This window comes from Nelumbo nucifera, chromosome 1 (genome assembly GCF_055504915.1).
Source record: "Nelumbo nucifera cultivar China Antique chromosome 1, China Antique-T2T, whole genome shotgun sequence".
NCBI lineage: Eukaryota > Viridiplantae > Streptophyta > Magnoliopsida > Proteales > Nelumbonaceae > Nelumbo > Nelumbo nucifera.
Window position 1 is genome coordinate 33,389,561 of NC_142649.1, and position 21,116 is coordinate 33,410,676.

Sequence of the window (21,116 nt, forward strand, 5' to 3'; positions counted from 1 at the left end):
ATTTCACATTCCTTCATATTTTCCTTTTGAGTAATAAAATAATGAAATTGCTAAATGTTCTACAATTAAATCAGATTAAAATATGACAAAATACACTTTCACTAGGTCTGTATATGACAACCTAAGAATCCCAACAAGAAGATAAAGTAAAACATGGGTTTTTTCTTGTTTGGCATGCCGGAAAACTTTACTTCTATAAGGCTTAGGAAATCAGGGTGGCTCCATCATACTGGTATGCACACCTGTTGTTCTTTGGGTAATCAGGGTGGTACTTTCTCCACAATTGAGACTTTGTAACAAGATAACATGGGCACCTAAGGAAACTATTCTTAAGACCCTCTGCTCAGCTTCCCAATAAACTACTCAACTTGACATCAATTTGCCTCAAGAAGGCTAAAACCCGGTAGTTTTCTCAATTGTTTCCCTTCCATTTCAAATCTCAACCTATAGGCATCTATCCACCTTCCAGTTGCTGCATAGATGTTAGAAAGCATCACATATGAATTGGAATTTTTTGGATCTATTTCAGAAAGCATTTCCGCAATTTCTTCACCGAGCTTGATGTTGCCATCAGCAAGCACCCAATATAGATTCAAGCAAGCTTGCAGAAGGTTTAAATGGAAGATTCTTAACAAGGCCAAATGCCTCATGCAAATGACCTGTTCAGCCAAGAAGGTTATCCAAGAAAGAGTAGTGCTCCACCCCTAGCTACATGCCATGTTCTTCAATATAATTGAAAAGCATCCGGCCTTTGTCAAGTAAGCCTGCATGGCTGCAAGCTGACAAAATACTAACAAAAGTAATGTCATTAAGTCCAACTCTAGAGTTCTTCGTTTGTGAGAAAAGAGAAAGTGTAGCTTCACCATTACCATGCATACCACATCCCATATGCATTGATCATTACACTCCAAGATATGTCATCCTTCACGGCCAAAAAATCAAACAACTTTTTTGCAATAAAAATGCTTCCACATCTAGAATTTAAATCTATAAGGGTGTTGTAAATGAGTATGTTTCAAAACCCTTACAAATGATGTAAGCAATTATGTATTGTGAGAGGTTCTGACTTCTTAATTGAAGACAAGCTGAGATCAAGGTCAAGATTGTTATATGGTCAGGTTCAACTTCTATTTGAAGCAATTCAAAGAATGTGGCAACTGCATTTTGGGAATTTTTTGCTCTGGACATACACAACCATCATAGTATTCCACATAGAAATGTTGCTCTTGTGGAATAACTTACCCAGCTATTAAAGTATTATGAAACCACATTCCTCATTGCCATTTTATGGAATAACTGAAGGGAAGAAGAAAGTTGTTCACAATCACATTAGCAAGCTAATAGTGAGTTTAATATATTAATATTTGATTCAAATCCATTTCGAAGGATAAAAGCATGGGCAGATTTTCCGAGATGAATGTCGTCTAATTTGTTGCAGGCTGAAAGAATAGTAACTATGGAGACTACATCTGGAATCAAGCTTGTGATGTGCATGTTGCGGAATGCAGCAAAACCCAAATCCAAAAACTGATTTTGTACATATCCTGAAATCATTGAATTCCACAAGAGGTTTTTCTTAGGAATATCATCAAAGAGAAGTTTAGCAGAATTTATATCTCAAGTTTGGCATACAATGATGTAAGGGTTATGGTCACAGAAATTTGATGATCCCAACCATGTTTAATTATAGAGGCATGAAGTGATTCTCCATACCAATAGCTACCTAGGTAGTCACAAGAGGTAAACATAGATATATATGTGACTGAATTAGGTAGCATATTTCCTTGAGCATCAATCGGAAAAGTTCAAAAGCTTCACTGGATCACTTGTTCTGTGTATATGCAGATATCATGGCATTCCAGGCAATAACATTCATCTCAGGTAGTAAATCCTTTATTAATTACTATACACCCAAGTGTCCCATATGACAACTACTCTTAGTTTTTTCCCTACTGTCCCATCCCCACCTTCGAAGAGTCTAAGAGACTAAGACCATCTATTGGATTAACAGTGTTTGGTTTCAGATTCTACAGCTTTCTTCCCCACCCTAACCTTTTGTTGGATTTAGACCCTTCTCAAGTAGTGCTAATTTTTTTCAGTGAAATATTTGAGCTATACTTCATTCCTTCTTATTGTTTACATTGTCCAATTTCTCTTTAGATAAGTGAGAAACAACTGGGTTGGATCAGGTGAATCTGGATATGATTTAGCCTAAAGTTGGCCTGAATTCAATATGGAAACGTCATATTGGTCTAGAAAGTATTCAAAATACGAGAAAAAAGTGAAAAGGTCAGGCCTGTATGATGTCAGATTGACAACTGTGCTATCGGAAAATGTAATTTCCTAGCACTTCACCCATGGAAACAAATGAGGAAAGAAGAGCAGACTACACACTGATGATTTCTGGTTTAGCTTTTTTATTTTACTTTGCCTGGCCCGCTCGCTTGATGATTTGGAAATCCCCTATTTTTGAACAATGATTTCAAAATCTAGATTTTACCCCTGTTTTCCTTTTCTCTGTTACCTAGATTTGAAGAACGACAAAGATAGGCATATTAGGATGCTCTTTTGGGCCATCCATTCTAATTTTGTAGTTGTAAGAATCACTTTGAAAAAGGGATTTAGCTTAATCATAAAATCATTTTATTTTCATTTTTTCTTTGAAGTAGAATTTTAACCAAACATAACCTAAGTTTTAACCAAAATATTTCAATTTATGTTTTCGTCATATTTCTCTATTAGTGGAATGCTATCTCCGTGGCTGCTTTATCACTTCAGCCACATCGGCATCACATCGGATGAATAAGTACGATCAAGACAGAAGCATCATACGGATAAGGAGGACAGTTCCGCTAGGGATTAGGACTCACCTCGAAGACTTCGGTGGATAACTTCATCCCGACAACCTCGGAAGCCTCATCTGAATAGGACAGGATCCACGACTAGACCTGTTCATGGGCCGAACCGGGCCGGGCTTAGCTCGGGCTTTTACTCTTCATTTACAGAATTTTTTCAGGCCCAAGCCCGAGCCCGAGCCTGGCCCTCATGAAAATCCCAAAGCCCGACCTAAATTAAACATGCTCCTTAGTATTGCCCAAAACTTCACTGTTTAAAATGCAATAGCAAGAACCAATAATTAGTTTATTATAGACTTATTTGATAGATTCAATTATTTTAATTTTTCCAATAATTATAGTCTGATTATATAGAGAGAGAGAGACGGGGACCTAATTAAAAGTTAAAACATCTTGCCTTAATTTTTTTTATCCAACAAATAAGAACAGTACATTCACGAAAAATATATACAAGTTGCTGATGAACTATCATGATCAAACCTCCTTACAGAGTCCAGTCCTGTGACTAAAGTTCTTTAACTTACTCCCTAACATTCCATTTATAACGATTGCATCTGCATGTGCATCTTCTGCAATTTGAAGTGATGAAACCGACTGTGCTGCAATAAGTCCTGTTGATACCTCAGTCATGGATCGAGCCCAACCTTTCTCATCAATATATATTGTGAATGGAAATATCTTCCAAAAACCCCAGATGACAACGACCAGCCACTCATCCCCCAATAATTCCACTTGAAACCAAACCCACAGGCATCTGGCATCCAACCCAACCCTTCAAGGGAAGGCTTCATAAAACCCTGATGTGGAAGGCCTGTTCTCCATCCTTCCTTGAACAGGCCATTATTAGTTTTATGACCACAAGGGTTGAACGCTTCATCCCTTTTCAGCCCAATCTCACATGAATCGTCAGTATCTTCAGCAACGACATGCAGATCTACTGCCTCAGCTATTGCAGCACCTTCTTCATCAAGCCTCTGCTGCACTTCTTTCTTTTCCTGTTTCGCCTTTGCTGCTCTTCTTTCTTTTTCTGTTTCTTCTTTTCTAGTTCTGAGCGAATGGTAGCTGAAGTTGCAAGAGAGAAGATAGAACATAGCTGAAGTCGCAAGCTGAACTTGCCTTTGAGACTAAGAACGGTGTCTAGGTTCATCGCCGGTTCTTGAGAGTGAGAGTGAGGAGAACTGAGAAGATAGAACATAGAAGATGAAAAGAAGAGAGAAATGGAAAAGGGTTAGTCGGCTAGGAATTTAGGGTTTACAAGAAATATAAAAAGTCGGACTGGGCCGGGCTCGGGCCGGGCTTTATTGGCAAATCCTAAGCCCGACCCGAAAAATAGTTAAGCCAGGCTTTTAGGCCTGAGGTAGCCTGTCCGGGGGCCGGGCCGGGCCGGGCCGACGGGCTACCTAGCCCATGAACAGGTCTATCCACGGCTATAAAAAGGTAGCTCTTGCTTAAGGTAAGGGATTGGATTCTTGAAACTCCTTAGCAACCATATTGCTTGGACCAACACTATTCTCTCAACTCCTCTACTCGACAACCCATTCTTCTCACTAACTTGAGTGTCAGAGTATCTACCCGGGGAATAACTCGGGCCTCTACCTCTGTTCTTGGTTTCAGATCTTGAAGCGTGGCATCATCCTTCCACCTCGGCCTCATCTAGTTGGCAGGATTATCTGACTGCGACCTCTATTCAGAACACCTTGGATCGAGTAGCATCCAATTGGCGTTGTTTGTAGGATACGCACCAAAAGTCATCTCAAACTTTCTTTCTGCACAATCTGACCGCTTTATAGGCTGATCCCTATCCTGCTTTCACCGCAGTCCTCTACATCACAAAATTCAGCAAGAACTCTAGCAACAAACCACTATCGACCCCACCTAGTTCCAGGTGATGCAGCAGAAGGTCGACCAGATCCTAGCAATGATACAAACACTGGGATCTACCTCTTGCGCCGACGCTTACCGTGACCGATCCTCACCCTAAGGACCCCCAAAAGCTCTGGTCAACCAAGGATAGGGCACAGTCTGACCAAGAAAGGCAGTAGACGTCAAGAAGGTCGGGCTCCTCCGCTTGGTCTCGTGAATGCGATGGTCGTAGCAGAACAAACTGATCTGCTTAGATTCCGGTGAAAGAAAGGCTCAACAAGCGGATGCAATAGCAACATGTCTCCGTCACTGAGTCCAGTTCGGTTAAAGATAGGCCAATAGCACTCAAGAAGGAAAAGACTACGAATGCGGCACCAGACAACAAGGATGTGGAGATCAGGGAACTCAGACAACATTTGACTGAGTTGGAACGTAGCAAAGCTGAAAGAAGCGCAACTCCTCCAATGGTCCGTCTAGTGGACCCCAATAGCCAGCCCACCAAGGAGCCAGCCTTCACACAGGACATTGTGGACGAGCTCCACAGACCCCAGCAACCACCTTGAAGCCTTCAAGGCCTAGATGATGTTGCACGGCTCGTCCGAAGGCCTGATGTTTAAATCTCTTGTGGCAACCCTCAAGGGAGTGGCTTTGACATGGTACTCCTCCCTTCCCCCGTGCTCCATCTCCTCTTAGGAGCAGCTGGAGAACTAGTTCTTGGAACAATTTACAGCCAACCAAAAACACTAGAAGACTTCGACAAGCCTCATGCAGGTGTGGTAGAGAAGGGGGAATCTTTGAGGATGTACCTAGCAAGGTTCAGCTTTGAAGCCTTACAAGTTTGAGCCCTGAACCAGTCAGTATCCGTCATAGCTGTCATGCAGGGCTTGCGCACCTTTCCATTCAGCTTCTCGGTCTCAAAGAACCCTCCTTAGACTGTGTTCACGCTGATGACCGATGCCCAAAAGTACATCAGTGCCGAAGAAGCACAAGTGCAGCTAAGAGGCGAGGAAGAACGACAAGACAGAAAGAGAAGAGATCCCGATGAGCGCAAGACAAAGAGGGTGGACCGAGACAACAAGAGATAGGACTGCCGACCAGACCAAAGACTGGGGACTCCATCGCCGACCTACAGGAACTTCACGCCACTGAATGCATCTTGGTCAGAAATTTTGATGCAGATTCGTGATCGAAATTACGCCAAGTGGCCTGAGAAGATGAAGTCCCAGAACAACAAGAGGAACATGGACAAGTATTGTAAGTTTCATTAAGACCACAGCCATGAGATGGACAATTGCCACGATCTGCAGCCACCACATTAAGGATCTGATCAGGCACGGATACCTTGGTGGATTCATTAACATCAAGGAGGACAAGCCAAAGGAAGAACTATGCCCGGTAGCCAGACCTCCACCGCAAGGCATATGTGTGGTTGCTCCAGATCGACGATAGGGAGTAGAAGAGAAGGCGGGAGGATTTGATCACCTTCTTGGCGGACGATCTTTGGGGGGTCCAGACCCCACATGATGATGCCCTGGTGATATCAGTTGAGATAGAAAACTTTGAAGTGCGGTGCATCCTGGTAGACATGGGAAGCTCGGCCAATATCCTCTTCGAAGAAGCCTTTGATCAACTCGGCATCAGCAAGGATCGTCTCACCCCGGTCAACACTCCCATGATGGGCTTCTCCGAGGAGTTCCTTATGCCAAGCGGGAAGATCACCTTGCCCCTTCTAATTAGAGATGGAGACATCACCACCACAGCAATGGTTGACTTCATCGTCGTCCGGTGCCTTTCATACTACAATGCCATCCTTGACCGGTCAACCCTAAATGCTCTGTGGGCCTCTATCTCCACGTTCCACCTAGGATGAAGTTCTCAACCCCATACGTAGTGGGAGTAGCTCATGGGGACCAGAGAGTAGCACGACAATGCTACTTGACGGCCTGCCAAGGAAAGTGCCAAGCCATGTAGACGCTGACTACCGAGAGTATCGACCTGTGAGACAAGCTGAAGACACAACACGGCCAACCCGTCGAAGACCTCATCTAGGTACAACTCTCCGAAGAAGACCTCAAGAAGACGGTTCAGGTCGGATCCCTCTTAGAAGATCATCTCCGGGATGATCTTGTACAACTGCTAAAGGACCATGCCGATGTGTTTGCTTGGTCGGCGACGAACATTCCGGGGATTGACCCCAAGGTCATCACCCATTGCTTGAACGCTAACCCGTGCTACTAACCTATCAGGCAGAAGAAAAGAAGCTTCACTATAGAACGATGGCAGGTGATCAACGAGGAGGCCTAGAAGTTGTTTGGCGCCGGTTTTGTCCGAGAAGAAAAGTACCTGGACTGGTTGGCGAATGTTGTAATGGTGAAGAAGGTCAATGTGAAGTGGAGAATCTGCATCAACCTCACTAACCTAAACAAAGCCTATCCCAAAGACATCTTCCCCATGCCAAGGATCAACCAACTCGTCGACACAAACGACGGGGCATGAATTCCTGAGCTTCATGGACGCGTTTTCAGGTTATAACCAGATCCAAATGCATCCAGACCACTCGAAGAAGACCGCCTTTATAACCGATTGGGGACTCAACTTCTACAAGGCAATACCCTTTGGCCTTAAGAATGTCGATGCTACCTATGAGCGGCTGGTGAACCAGGTATTCAAAGACCAGTTCGACCACAATGTAGAAGCCTACGTAGATGATATGCTAGTGAAAAGCAAGAAGATTGAGGACCACCTAGCTGACCTCAAGGAAGTCTTTGGCACCCTTAGGAAATATCAAATGACGCTGAACCTGACAAAGTATACTTTTGGGGTTGGTTCCGGAAAATTCCTAGGGTTCATGGTTACATAGTGAGGAATCGAAGCCAACTCTGAGAAGATTAAAGCCATCCTTGACATGCAGTCACCTCAGACCTACAAAGAAGTGCAATACCTTACCGAACAAGTAGCCGCCCTCAGCAGGTTCATGTCAAAGTCCACGAACAGATGCATGCCCTTCTTCAAGGCCCTGTGAAGAAGATGAAAGACTTCCAATGGACCGAGGAGTGTGAATAGTCCTAGTGAATAGTCAGAAAGCTGAGCCCTAGTGAATAGTCCTTCCAGGAAGAAGACAAAGTACAAAGGCTGATCTACTACACCAGCAAGGTTCTCAATGACGTGAAAACTCAATATTCAAACCTGGAGAACGTTGCCTTGGCCCTGATCAATTCGGCAAGAAAGCTTAGGCCATACTTCCAAGCTCACAGCATCTAGATACATACCAACCAGCCTCTCAAACAAGTCTTGTAGAGGCTAGAAGCATTAGGCTGCCTAGTTAAATGGAGGATGGAGCTGAGTGAATTTGACATCGACTACGCACCTCGGCCAGCCATCAAAGCCCAAGCCTTGGTCGATTTTCTGGTTGAATGCACCTTCTTAGCGCAGGACCCAGTCATTGCACCGCAGATATGGACTCTCCATGTGGATGGTTCATCCAACAAGCAAGGTAGCGGAGCTGGCCTCATCCTCTTCGGCCCCGACAATGCTGAATACAAGGCTCTGATCATGGGACTTTGGCTTGCCCTAAACCTTGGCACCTGGCAAGTCGAGGCCTCAGTGATTCCCAAGTGGTGGTCAACAAAATCCATGAGCAATTTGAGATGAGGACACCAACCATGGCGAGCTACCTGCAAAGGGTGCAAGAGCTCATTCAATGGCCCGAGCACTTCACCATCCAACAGGTCCCTCAAGCCAAGAACATACAAGCAGATGTACTCTCAAAGCTCGCTAGCTCGCCATAGACCAACCTCAACCAAGCAGTCTGGATCAATACTTTAGTCCAACCTAGCATTGCACCAACCGCCTTCCTTATCCTCCCAATTCAGCACGGTTCGTCCTGGATGATCCCCATAACACAATACCTTCGGGATAGGACACTACTAGAAGACCGAGCCGAAGCCAAAAAGCTCGCACACAGGTCGACCCAATATTGTCTCATCAAGGGACAACTATACTGCCGATCACACACTCTTCCCTACCTGAGGTGTCTCCCCCTTTTTGAGGCTGACTATGTCCTCAGGGAGATACACAAAGGTATCTGTGAAGATCACTTCGGCAAGGCTACTTTTGGCCGACCATTAAGCAGGATGCAACCCAGGTCGTCAGGAAATGCGACTACTGACAAAGGCACTCCAACCTTTATGATCAACCAGCGGTCCCTTTAAAGCCAATCACAAGCCTATGGCCCTTTGCACAGTGGGGAATGGATATCCTCGAACCTCCCCTCCCCTCGTGTTCGGGCAAAACAGGTCCCTCCTAATTGAAGTGGACTATTTCACTAAGTGGGTTGAAGTTGAAGCCTTGGCATGCATTACTGTGCAAAATGCTCAGAATTTCTTCTGGCAAGGTATTGTCTACCGGTTTGGTATTCCTCGGGTTCTCATCACCAACAATAGTGCACAGTTCATTGATTGAAAATTCAAAGTTCAATGAACAGACCGAAGTGACCAACCGAACCCTATTACACGGCTTGAAGACCAAACTTGACCAGGTTAAAGGAAGGTGGGTCAAGGAGTTACCAAGCATTCTCTAGGCGTATAGGACCACACCACGGACAAATACTGGAGATACACCATTTAGCCTAGCATACGGGGCTGAAGCCATGATCCCTGTAGAGATAGCCTTGCCAAATCTCCAGATTGAGCTCTACGATGAGGAGCAAAACAACGAAGACCTCCGCGCAGAGCTCAACCTGGTAGAGGAAGCACGTGATCGGGCATACCTCAGGATGGCAACACAGCAGCACCAAATGGCCAAGTAGTACGACTCCAAAGTCCGAAGAAGAGAGTTCAAGACAGGTGACCTCGTCCTTCGCAAAGTCATAGTACCCGTGCCAGGAGAAGGAAAGCTTAAACCTAGGAATTTGAGGATGTTTTACCAATAATTTGCATCAATAAAGACTATCTTCTACAATCAACTGTTTAGCACATACTGCATAACACACACCACACCACACTACGTGGCATACACTGCACAGCATGGAGCACATCGCACAACTCACACCGTGCACTGACTCGGCCAACGCATAACGGCTAGAGCCCACAGCACATAGTCGAGCATTAATTTGGCAATGCATAGCTAGAGCCCAAAGCGGGAAGGATGCTTCTGCCTCCTAAGGCCAGAGGGCAAGCCATCGCACTCCGCACACCCAACTGACGAACTATCAGATCTGAGCTAGCTGAGAAACGACCAGCCCAATAAGAGTGTAAGGCTCCCTAAGACCAGGTGCCACTAAGCATCCCCCAAGTGATGAGATCTCGGAAGCACCTCGACCAATGAAAGCTAGAGACCAGGATGTCAGGATCTTGGCTACCCTAGACCTCGACCAGGATAAGACTGAGGCTTACAACTAAGTTTGACAAGATAAAAAAGAAATGAGAAAGTAACACACAACTCGAAACAAAAAGTATCTTTCCATTAATCACAAAAAAAATAATTACATGTAGAAAGGCACGGCATATCGGGCTATATACATCAACAACAAAAGAAGAAAAGAACACCAGAAGAAACCAATTGCGGATGGACTCACTCCACTCCTCGATGCCGTGCTTCAAGTGGGTGTTCTCATCCTTGAGCTTGGCCAACCAAGCCCTCGAGTATTCCACCTCAGCCTGCCCTACCTCATAAAGGCGTCATAGTGTCCGAAGGCGCTCGACCACGGCAATCACCGAGCAAGCATTCTACAAGAAGAAACCAATTGTTCGCACAACAGAAATAACCATCCAAACCAAAAGTGACCATAAGAAGCAAGAAGACTTACCAAGGTGGCTTGGCGCAAGAGCGCACTCTCCAGAACACCGCTTGAAAACCTGACAAGTTCATGCCTAATGGATGGAGTTAGCAGACCCTGAAGAAGCTACTCTGGGGCACTATCTATCTCGAGCCCATCCTCGGGACGAAAGTTTCACCGTGGCATGTAAACAACCAGATTGCCGCCCTTTGGTGCATTATCTCATGGTGAAGGAGAGTGGGCGGCCTAAGCATCCTCCTCCGGGTCAACCACCATAACCTCTTTGTCGGCCTGCCTCGACCTCTTTTGCTGTAGGGGAGTGTGTTCTGCAAACCTAAGTTGCACCTTGTCTTGGGGATGAGCTCCCTAGGTCCGGCCTGACCGTGCCCTCTCCGTCGTGGCCCTCATACGATGGGATATCTCCTTGTGACTAGCCATCTTGATACCTACGCAAGGCAAACAATACATCTGAACAACTGAAAGAGATCGGAAAAAGGAGAAGTCGAAGATGTCAGCATGACAAACAGACCGGCCACCTCACTCATCAGCCCAACACTGATCAATCTCGAGAAGGACGTGTATTCCATCACATCGACCTCCTCAATTATCCCTACTAATGCCCTTCTTCCTCGATGAGATGGGTTGGGGTGGGTGCCTTCACTTTTGTCCTCGACTTTTGAAGCTTGGTCGGCTAAGGCGAGCCTCCAAGACAGTGCATGAAGAAGAACTTCCCCTTCAAGTGCTTCACTGAAGATAGGACCCCCACTAGCACCTTAATGTGCTGCCAAGTTGAGTAGTAGTACCCCTACTGGTGATGCTTCAGCTAGAGAAAGTAGGTAACCATTCCCAGGGTGAGCTCAAGGCCATGGATGAAGCAATAAGAGAGAAGGTCGAGTAGAAACCTAAAGGAGTTCGGCATTAGCTGGACAAGCAGTACCCGATACCATCTGAACACCTCAACAAGCCCCTCGCATAGTGGAAATCTCAGCTCGATACCATCAGGTCATGCTCGTACACACAGAGATCGCTTGACCGAGCATCTGTGGGCCTATCACCAGCTCTCGGGCATCTAACTTCATAATCCTCAGGAATACAATACAAGGCTTTGATCCGGGCTACATCCCCGGGCATTAGACAACACGGAGTTGTCCCGAATCGACTATCAACTCATAGAGGAAGGTCGACCTTCCTAGTCGATGGCCCCGCCTCAGCCTCCTCGGCCTCGGTCTCTCGCTCAGCAACCCGCTCAGGATTGAATGCCTCATACTCTTCGACTTTGGCCCCCTGGCCGTCGGCCTCATGAGTATTGGGCACAACAACCTCAACGAGAGACCCCAGTTTAGACTCACTATGAGAGAAATAGGAAGAAGCGAAAGAAGAGGAAGCTGAAGGAAAGGAAGAACTAGAGAAGTTAGAGGACGAGGAAGACATCTTACTGAACTCTTCGAAGACTACGGAACTAAAGCATCACCGAGCCGAAGACTTCCTCTCGTTGAGCTCTACAAGCACCTCTTTTGCAAATGACAAAGTAGAAATGCTCTTCACCCCCTTTTATAGGGCTCTAGGCAATCCAGATCAATGGCATAGATCAAATGCCACCCTTTGACAGCTCGGAAAGATGAAAGACACCACCACCCTTTGCATGCATGTAGCCTTGAGAAACGAAATGGCGCTCCCACCAACCCGTCCCAAAAACAGTATGAGTGTTGAACTGGCCGGTTCACCCAAAAAACCGATTCAACCCCGAGTCATTCAGCCCAAACGGCACGCTCAACTGGAGTTCAAATTCAAGTTCCTCAACTAAGAACTGAAGAGCTCTCCTATGCGACACCGCGGCTGAGCACTACACTCCTCGACTTCGGAACCGAGGAATGGTGTTTGGGTTGTGGTTGAGTTGGCCTCGGGTGCCACGTATCATTTCCATGGCTGCCTTATCACTTTGGCCACATCGGCACCACGTCGGATGGATAAGCGTGATCAAGACAGGAACATCGTACAGATAAGGAGGACAGCTCCACTGGGGATTAGGGCTCACCCAAAAGGCCTCAGCAGATAACCTCATCTTGACAACCCCAGAAGCCTCATCCGAATAGGACACGGATCCACTACTATAAAATGGTAACTCCTACTCAAGGTAAGGGATCGGACTCTTGAAACTCCTCAGCAACCATATTGCTTGGACCAGCACTGTTCTCTCAACTACTCGGCCCGACCACCAATTTTTCTCATTGACTTGAGCATTGGAGTACCTACCTGGGGAATAACTCCTTGGGCCTCTGACTTTGTTTTTGGTTTCAGATCTTGGAGCACGGCATCATCCTTACACCTTGGCCTCGTCCAATTGACAAAATTATTTAAATGTGACCTTGGTTTAGAATACCTCGGATCGAACAACATCAATAACAAAGAAAAACTACAGCTTAACCAATAAGGATAGAAGAGTAAGCATCACCAACCACTATAAGAAAATCAAATAAATAGTTAGAGATATTAAAGAGAAGCACCTTGAGATTAGAGAGATCGAAGAGAAGCACTGATAAGAAGTGCAAATAGATGATATTAGGAAAGTTTGGCATATCTATTCTCTTGAATTCCTTCTAGAACCGGACAACATTTGCCCACTGTAGTTCTGTCTTTCTAACGAGTATCCAAAACACACAAACTCTCATGGATTAAAATATAGCAATAAATAAAATTGAATCAGAGTCTATCAACCAAATTCATAGAAAGAAATGAAACACAATCATTAAAAATAGGGGTAGAATTGGAAAGAAAAATCAGGGCCTTTCGACCAAACTCGAAGAAGCCAAGCTCATATCTATAGATAGATAGATAAAATATATATAGAGAGAGAAATCTAGTCGGTTATTTGCTCATTAAAAAAATTAAGAAACTTTCATTTTGCTTTTCAATGGTAATCCGTGCTATAATTTGCTCCAATAATTTTTTTGGAAGCGGACAAGTCTGCCCTTCCATGTGACAATATTTTGGGGCTTGTTAGTTCTCATATTCAACATTTCACTATTTCGTGTGTCTCTATTTTGGGGATTGGCTGAGCCGTACATTCTTCAGTTTGAAACTTATCACTAACCATCTATCTATATATTTAAATCATTGCGAGAGTGTATGACAGTATTGGGAGATTGGCACTTATATGTTTTTTGTTTTCTAAATTATTGATACGTCTGGCTCTTTCTCTTCTTTTCTATATTCTTTCTTTTCTCTCATCTCTTTTTGTTTAGAAAATTACAAAAATGTCACATATAAGACAAACCTCCCGATATAATTGCTTCTATAATATTAAAAAATTATAGCAATACCACATATAAGACAAATCTCCTTATATAATTAATTCAATGGCATTCGAAAATTATAGTAGTGCCACATACAATTATTTACGGTCATGACATCTTATAAATAAAATGCCATTCCTCTTTTTTCTCAACTCTCTCTCTCTCCCCTATTCTCTATCTTAACTTTGATTTATTCATTTATTTATTTTACTATCATTATTATCTAAACATTTATTTATTTAATAAAATTAAATAAAATATTTATTTTAATAAAATAAATCGATAGAATAAAAGAGATGTGACATTAAGAGATAGATTTCAATAAACATTTATTTATTTATTTTACTAAATTATTCATATATTTAAAAATAATTTACTAACAAATGATTCTCTCCCGTTGAGCCCAATATTTAGTGTTGTCAATGGGTTGGGTTTGGTTCGAGATAGGTGATACCAGTCCCATCCCAATAGACTTTTATTTATTTATTTATTTATTTTATTTGAGAAAAACTAGGGCTGAACCAATGGGTTGGGTCTATCCTGATGGAGCTAAATTGACTGAAAATAATTGTAACAATTTTGGTTCCACAATTTTGTCTTGATTAATTATTGGATTGATTCTCATTCTTACTTGTCTAGAATTGATTTAGGTATAGAACCAAACATTTTATGAAATATATAATTTTTTGTCTTTCTTGTATTTTTTAATTTCATGTTTGAAATAGTAAATTTGATAAATAATAAATAAGATAATATTAGTTAAAAAATGTTCAACTTATTAACATAAAAATAAATTAGTATTATTTTAACTATTGTTTTCAATATACTGCTACAATTTGATCCCAATTAAATAATCAGTTCAAAACTAGTTCTACGTGGTTGTTTATTATTCATAATAATATAGTTATTGTTATTTTATTTCAAAAAATATAACCTAATTTATTATTGTATCACCAAATAAGCATAAAAAAAATTGTATCTTCAAATGGAAGTTTTAAATTTTTCCCCTGCGAAGCAAGGGCTTCCCCGCTAGTCCAAATTAAGCCATTTTGTATACAAAAATTTTTAAAGAAACCAATTGAACCATATAAAGATAAAATTGTTTGTTTATACTAGTATAAAAAGTGGGAATGGACATGCAGTGTGTTGGATTTATCATTTACTAAACTATTGGTTTGTTTATACTACTAATTTTCATTTTATTCTATTTTCTTACATTGATTTGTATATTTAAGGCATGCTGTTTTTCACTATTAAATTGCATTGATCAACTTTATATTGTAGGCGTAGGAAAAAGTTTCATACCCTTTGATTTTAATAATCTAAAAAATAAATATTTTAAAATTTTACCTAGAAACGAAATTATTTTATCATTTGGGTGGTGAGTTGGTGGCTTAACCCGTTTGGGTCAAATGGGTGCATGATATCATAATTCAATAATAAAAATTATTATTGTATAAAGTAATAAAAATTAAAACTAATAATAAATAAAAATTATACACATATATAATATTATATATTATTTATATTAAGAAAATAAGTATGATAAATAAGAAATAATTTTATTAATACGGAAATAGAATGCAAAATTTAAAACTATTCAAAAAATGAAACTAATATTTTGTTTGGGTGGTGAGTTAGTAGTTAAACCTTTCGAGTCAAATGCTGTCAACCTATCTAATATATATTAAAGGAAATCCCTTAGACTAGAGAGCTTCTCCCTTAAACAAGTCGTATCTTATTTTTTCAAAAGAAAAAAAAAAGCATCTGAAAAGTGGTTATTCCTTTTTCTGACATGTGTTTACCCACTCAAATGGTATTTACTTTCACCCAAAAAAAGTTACTGGTAGTTTCCTCTACTAAAAAGTATAGAAAAAATAAAACTCATTCAAATGAGGTAAGACCCATAAAGTGGGGTATTATTTAGAAATAAAACTTGATTTAATATCTTAAATTAGGCAACAAATCTATACATAAAAATCAAATATTCTATTCCAATCAGAGCTAAATCAGTTCAACTATTTGGTTTAATCGTGGATTAAAAACATTGATACGGGCTACAAGTAGAAAGGTTTGAAGTTGGGTCCTTGGGTCAAAAGACATGAGCTTGATTTAATAAAATTATCATCATCTAAAATTTCCACGTTTATATAACGCATGCACTTTTACTATATTAAAACAAGTGATGAACAGCTACCTTCTTTGCTTGAAAGCCAATTGGCTAAAATCAATAATCAAGTCTTGGAATACATCTCCTTTTGAGTTTTGAGTGGTTTTTTCAATAAAGAAAGGGTATATGCTATGCAACAACATGAACATGTTATTATCAAAAAAAAAAAAAACAAGTGGTTACAAAAATTTGCAATGATATTCACCACCATTAGAACAGTCTTTACAGCCTTGCATTGGGAATATCTCTGTACTTATGTGCTTTATTTCATGGGGAGATATTCTCAATACAAGGTTGCAAAAAGCTGTTCAAATGGTGTGATCAGCACGGGCTTACACTGACTGAAGCCGAACTCCACACTACCAGCAATAAGTACGAGATTACCAAGACATCCCCCGAGTTCATTAAACTAGTGATTGGTTTGATAGAAAATATATGAGGTAAAGTGAAATTTGAGAGAAAGTTTTTAACAAAGTTATTTTCAGAAAATAATTATAGGATCCAATTCCTAGAAAAGATGAAAGAAAGAATCGATTCATTTGGGCAGGATAGAAGGAACAAAAATTCAATAATTGAGATTCATTCTTTCTTTCATACAAATCACAATTTTGGAGAGGCCCTAAATTATTCCTATACCAATTATCTGTGATAAAACTGGGGAATTGCCCTCTTTATTTGACTACTACTCATCTCATTTCTATTTTCCATTCTTGTCCTTCCCTAATATTTCTACAATATTCTAATGGGAACACTCAAGTCCTTTTACATCCCTCTAAGGCTGTCCACTCTAAATTCTCTGTGCCAATTTCTCCTGATTTACTTGCTATGGATTTCAAGTCCTACCACATCATTGCAGCTTATCTGGCAATATGTCTAATCATCTACCTTACTAATTTCTACCAATTTTACACTTTGTACCAGTTTGAGTGCCTGTTTGGCAGGGTTTTTAGGCGGTGGTTTGACTGGTTTCTGGTGTTGCAAGGTGGGCCCTACGAGGACGGCCTTTAGGTTATATTTGGTGAAAACCAAGAAAGCCCACATATGCTGTCACTCGCCAGAAAATTGGCTTCAAGGTATGGGTGTCCAATCGAACCACGGAACTTTTTTTGTAAATTGATTCGGTGGTAGTGGTTTTTCCAATTCTTTAAATCGAAATAGAACCGATACCATCCGTTAAACGGTCTGTCAGTTTTGGTTTTTGATCGGTTCGGTTTTTCGATTTTTTATATTTATAATTAGTATTATACAAATATAGGTATAATATTATATAATAAATAATAAATGATATATAATATATTATAAATATTTAACAAATATATAATATACATAATATATTTATAAATAGATCATTATAAATATAATATAAGTATGTATTTATATATATAATGAATATATATTTATATATAATACATAGAAAATATGTGACATATATTAAAAATATATATACCGGTTGGGTCGGTTAACCGCCGGTTTTTTTGTTGGTTAACCGAAAATCGAACCAGTCCTTCGATTTTTTAAAAATCCCGAATCGAAACCGAACCGATCGGTTCGGTTAACCACATTTTGTGGTTCGGTTTTCTCGGTTCGATTCGGTTTTTTGGTTTTTTAAGGACACCCCCTACTTCTAGGTGAAGTTTGCTTAGTAGCTTCATCAAAGTAAGGGTGTCAATAATGGACCGATAATCGGTTTTGGATTGGACCCCGTCCAGTCCAAAATCAATTTGGATGGACCAACAAGACATATTGGATTGGACCAATCCGGTCCAAAATATTTATTATATTGGATTGGACCTGGTCCGTCCATAACAAATTTTTATTGGATTGGGTTGGATTAAGCCAATACGGTCAATTGATATAAGATAATGTGTCAATAGATTGGGTTTGGGTTGAAACCAATCTGAATCAAAATGAATTTGAACATACTGGATGGTTCAGACATTGAATTGGATCAATCCAAATTGGTCCAAAACATTCATTGGATTGGATTGGACTTAGTCCATTTATAATGGACTCACGTTGGACTGGATCGGACTGGACCAAATCTAGTCCAATCGACACCCCTACTTCAAAGCATCTAAGTGAAAGCAGCTCAATCAAATCTCGGCCCTCCAAAAGTAAATCATTATCACAAAATAGAAATATATAATGAACTATAGGATACATAATTGTGCATTTAACCAACTTCTATATATAAAAAGAAAATACTTCATACCTTCTATGGTATTGTCCCTCACGCTCAGTTTGGAATGATTACAAATACAAATATGTTTAGTGCAAAATCTTGTACTTTGTATATAAGTGCATTGCACATTTTTGTATTTATACTCTTTCAAAATTTGAAAGGAGTACAAATACAAATTTTTAGTGTATAAAACCTTGTATATTGTATTATTTTCTATGTATTTGCATTGTATATATTTATATTTGTATTCTTTTCAAACAGAGCCTTAGGCACAATTTGCAAGGAGTACAACTTAGGAATGCAAATAGATTGGATCGGATTCAAACCATGGTATATCCAAATCCGATATGATAAACTGTGTCTGATCTGTTTGGATCTCACAAATATTGATTCAAATTCAAATTTGATTAGATGTTGGATATCCGAATAGTTCAAATAAAGAAAAAATAAAAGTATTTTTCAACTGTTTTCATCATATATATACACATGTTTTTATAAAAAAAAAATAATATAAAAATTTATAAAAATTCAATATATATATATATATATTGTTAGACAATGTATACCCTTAACTTTAATCAGATTGATGTACTGATGCATTTATTGTAAATAAATAAAAGTACAGAATTGATTTATGTTATATTTGGTATGTTTCTGTGTAATTACCCTTAAATCGAACACTTATGAGACTCATGTTAGTTTAGAATGTTCTTAGCCGTTGGATAGACTTGGGGAAGTTTATTCTACCAAGGCTAACACTAATGTGGTGCCAAGTAGATTGGGGTAACTTGTCTCAGCTGTCAAGGTTAAACCCGAAGCATATGTAGTGTGTATTTGTTTGAAGCACTGAACCCAGACCATTTTCGAAAGTGGTGCCCCGTTTCCCACTCAATGACATTTACATAGGAAAATAAAAAAATACCATAAAAAAAAGAGAGAATATAAAAAATCCAAAATAATTAAAGTTGTACCTAGACCTGCTCATGGGTCTAGTTTGGGTCGGGCTTTGCCTCTTTATTAATAAAATATATTCAGGCATGAGCTTGGGCCTAGCCAACCATTGGGCCTAAACCTTGAGCCCAAGCCTAGGTTTTTATATTTTATATATAAAACATGTTTTTTATTAGTTAAAATATTATTGTGCTCAGGCTTGGACTTGGGCTGGGCTTTATTAAGAAAGTCCAAGCAATGTCCAAGTTTGACCAAAAACGGGCTAAGCCGGGCTGGCCGGTAGAGCTACCCGATCCATGCACAAGTCTAATTGTACCTCAAATATGCAATGCGTAATCTTTTTCTGTTTTTGTTATTCCAACTTCCAATGAATTAGTATTATCGTTTTTTTTTCTTTTTTTCTATATATTTGGTGATATGCCTGAATCCCCCAGTTTGAGTAGCAGTGTAGCACAGGCCTCATAGCACCACAAATAACCCGCTCCCCAAAGTTTAGTGATAGTGAGATTTGAATCCCGGTCTCTGCTGGCAGCACCACAAATAACCAGCTAACATACCAACTGATCCACCCTTTAGTTGGCAACTACTAAAGATTGAAGCAATTCCAAAATACGCACTCGGTGACAAATTGATAATAAAAAATTAGAAAAAGAAAACAAGACCATTCTTGAATTTATTAATTTGTAGAAACTTTAAAGAATGAAAGAGATTTAAATTTTAAAATAGAAAATTAAAAAAAAAAAAAAACTTTTAGTTTACTTATGCACAACACTTCTATAGTTTCTATATATCCAAGAAATCAAAAGTTCAAGTCTTCAAACCAGTTGAAAGGTTCAGAACTTCAGATGGTTCTGTTTTGATTTTTTAATTTTAAGTTTGCGTTGTGCTTGGATTTGAAGGTGAACAGTGCTACAGTTAAATTTGAAAAAGGTTCTTTTGTTCTCGGTTCAGTTCTTTTTAAGTTTTTGTTTTTCTTTTATTTTGCAAACACCAGGTTACAGGAGGTCGTCAAGTCCACTGTTAACCGTTTGATTGTTTGACCCTTGAGCCCTTGACCTAGTCCCCAGTATACTTAAGTGGTGTTTGGTGCATCTTTCAGTCTATGGAAAGCTTAGAAGACCAAAAAAATTGTCTTTTTTTCCATTTGGTATCGTGTAGACCACAACACTGGAAGACGAACGCATGGAAAGACTGAAAAAGCTGAAAATCAAGAAGTTTAAAATAAAGTTTTTAGTCTTTTTATGTTGAAAAAAGCCTTCTCAGCTGTTTTTAACAGACCAGGGAATCAAACAGTCTTGATCTTTAAAGATAAAACCCCAAAGGTTCTGTATATCTTCTTGTCTATTGGGTTGTTGAAGGATCTATTTAGAAAGACTTGCCAAACAGCCCTTTAAGTGACTTTTGACAAGCCATATGGGGGCCATGACCCCCAGGTCCTCCTTAGCTACGCCCCTGGCAATCCCTAAAAATGCTTCTACAAAGTCACTTTTTGAATTGGGCTTTTTCAAAAAGTAGTTTTTTTTTGTGTTTGGTTGGTCATCACTTTTTGAATTGGGCTTCTTGCATAGGTAAAGTGACAAATGGATCTTTTTGTTTTTTACTTTTTCGGAAGTGCTTTTTTTTTTATTTTGATGCAAAAAAATCCTGTTTTGAGCTTTTTGGTGGATGGATTTTTTATTGGCTTTAAGCTTCTTTGACATGAAAAGCACAACAAGCCGATTAGAAAATCACTTTCAAACATGGCCTAAGAAAAATTATTCTTATTTGTCACACTTATTTTTGTTTAATATGATGAATATACGATATTAGACATGTATCCATAAATTTTCGATATTTTTTTGTATTTTTATACTTTTCTTATTTTAAATTTGTGCCCATATATTTTCGACAACTCCATTTTTGGGTTGATTTTGAATTTGTATTTTATTCTATCATCAATAAAAACAATTATTCTTTATTACACTTATTTTTCTTTAATATGGTTAATTAATATAAGGTTCAATGAAAGAATGAGAATTAATACTCA

At 39.9% G+C, this 21,116-nt stretch overlaps 1 pseudogene; it reads right to left on the minus strand.

Moving 5' to 3' along the window:
• Positions 1 to 374: 374 nt before the first annotated feature.
• On the minus strand, positions 375 to 3,485 carry LOC148803101 (pentatricopeptide repeat-containing protein At1g11290, chloroplastic-like; annotated as a pseudogene).
• Positions 3,486 to 21,116: the final 17,631 nt, after the last annotated feature.